Below are 2,500 nucleotides of genomic sequence, written 5' to 3' on the forward strand. Positions count from 1 at the left end.
CAACACACCACTATAATATAAAATAATCGTATACCGAGGACCCTTCGTTCGTACGACTTGTGTTTCTGGCCCCACCGACACCGGGTGTTCTGACGTGAATGCGTACGCTTTCACTATATGTGAAAAACGTAACGATGTTTACAAAGCGTCGCGTCTATTAGCGAACTTTCGGTTGAGGTCTCTCTCGACCCGTGTTTATAAAATAAACACAAAACTCCACAGTGCTCTCTCGCTTCGCTCTCTTTCCCTATAACGGAGGAGAATGAGTAGAGTAGGAAGATGGCACGCGCCGCTCTCGTCCGGTCTTCGGACGAGACGCGGCGTTTCACTGTGTTGTGTTCACACACAACACACACGCTGACTAGAGAGCGCGCTCGCGCGCTTTTTGTTAGCTCCCTGGTTGATCCTGCCAGTAGTTATATGCTTGTCTCAAAGATTAAGCCATGCATGTCTCAGTGCAAGCCGTATTAAGGCGATACCGCGAATGGCTCAATATATCAGTTTTGGTTCCTTAGATCTTACTCAGTTACTTGGATAACTGTGGTAATTCTAGAGCTAATACATGCAATCAGAACTCTGACCAGTGATGGGATGAGTGCTTTTATTAGATCAAAACCAATCGACGGTGGGTGCGGACTCGCGCTCGAAGTCGTTAATTTTGATGAATCTGGATAACTTTTGCCGATCGCATGGTCCAGTACCGGCGACGCATCTTTCAAATGTCTGCCTTATCAACTTTCGATGGTAGTTTCTGCGACTACCATGGTTGTCACGGGTAACGGGGAATCAGGGTTCGATTCCGGAGAGGGAGCCTGAGAAACGGCTACCACATCCAAGGAAGGCAGCAGGCGCGCAAATTACCCACTCCCGGCACGGGGAGGTAGTGACGAAAAATAACGATACGGGACTCTTACGAGGCCTCGTAATCGGAATGAGTACACTTTAAATATTTTAACGAGGAACAATTGGAGGGCAAGTCTGGTGCCAGCAGCCGCGGTAATTCCAGCTCCAATAGCGTATACTAAAATTGTTGCGGTTAAAAAGCTCGTAGTTGCATTTGTGCGCCGCGCTGTCGGTGCACCGCATCCGCGGTGATACTGACACGTTTGCGGAGCATATCGTCGGTGAATCGGTGGTAAAACACCGGTTCAATATCAAAATCCTATCGCGATGCTCTTCAGTGAGTGTCGAGGTGGGCCGACAATTTTACTTTGAACAAATTAGAGTGCTCAAAGCGGGCTCAAAATGCTGCTTGAATATTTCGTGCATGGAATAATAGAATATGATCTCGGTTCTATTTTGTTGGTTTTCAGAACTCCGAGGTAATGATTAATAGGGATAACTGGGGGCATTCGTATTGCGACGTTAGAGGTGAAATTCTTGGATCGTCGCAAGACGAACATCAGCGAAAGCATTTGCCAAAGGTGTTTTCATCAATCAAGAACGAAAGTTAGAGGTTCGAAGGCGATTAGATACCGCCCTAGTTCTAACCGTAAATATGTCATCTAGCGATCCGCCGACGTTACTACAATGGCTCGGCGGGCAGCTTCCGGGAAACCAAAGATTTTGGACTCCGGGGGGAGTATGGTTGCAAAGCTGAAACTTAAAGGAATTGACGGAAGGGCACCACCAGGAGTGGAGCCTGCGGCTTAATTTGACTCAACACGGGAAATCTCACCAGGCCCGGACACCGGAAGGATTGACAGATTAACAGCTCTTTCTTGATTCGGTGGGTGGTGGTGCATGGCCGTTCTTAGTTGGTGGAGCGATTTGTCTGGTTAATTCCGGTAACGAACGAGACTCTAGCCTGCTAAATAGGCGTCGCCATTTAGGTGTGCGCGGCTTCGGTCGCGCAACTCACTGGCGGCGTATTAAAATTCTTCTTAGAGGGACCGGCGGCTTCGAGCCGCACGAGATTGAGCAATAACAGGTCTGTGATGCCCTTAGATGTCCTGGGCCGCACGCGCGCTACACTGAAGGAATCAGCATGTTCTCCCTGGCCTAGAGGCCCGGGCAACCCGTTGAAACTCCTTCGTGCTGGGGATTGGGGTTTGCAATTATCCCCCATAAACGAGGAATTCCTAGTAAGCGCGAGTCATAAGCTCGCGTTGATTACGTCCCTGCCCTTTGTACACACCGCCCGTCGCTACTACCGATTGAATGATTTAGTGAGGTCTTCGGACCGACACGCGGTGGCTTCACGGCCGTCGGCGTTGCTGGGAAGTTGACCAAACTTGATCATTTAGAGGAAGTAAAAGTCGTAACAAGGTTTCCGTAGGGGAACCTGCGGAAGGATCATTAACGTGTATACGTACGCGCGCGCGCACGCGTGTCGCGTGTGTATGCGTAAAATAATCCATAGATATATATAGAGACGCACGCACAAACACCACTTTTATATTATAGTGGTGGGTGCGGTGCGGGGTGTGCCGTGAAGAGATATCAGAGAGACGACGGGTAAAAATCCGCAAGCCTCGTCGCGCTCTCACGGACACCGAAA

General features: G+C 49.4%; 1 non-coding gene across 1 annotated transcript; it reads left to right on the forward strand.

The window, feature by feature from the left end:
- Nucleotides 1-393: 393 nt before the first annotated feature.
- LOC128681294 (small subunit ribosomal RNA) lies at nt 394-2,301 on the forward strand. Its single transcript, XR_008405980.1, has one exon. It is a non-coding gene; the product is annotated as a small subunit ribosomal RNA (ribosomal RNA).
- Nucleotides 2,302-2,500: the final 199 nt, after the last annotated feature.

This window comes from Plodia interpunctella, chromosome 26, assembly GCF_027563975.2.
Source record: "Plodia interpunctella isolate USDA-ARS_2022_Savannah chromosome 26, ilPloInte3.2, whole genome shotgun sequence".
In the NCBI taxonomy this organism is placed as follows: Eukaryota; Metazoa; Arthropoda; class Insecta; order Lepidoptera; family Pyralidae; genus Plodia; species Plodia interpunctella.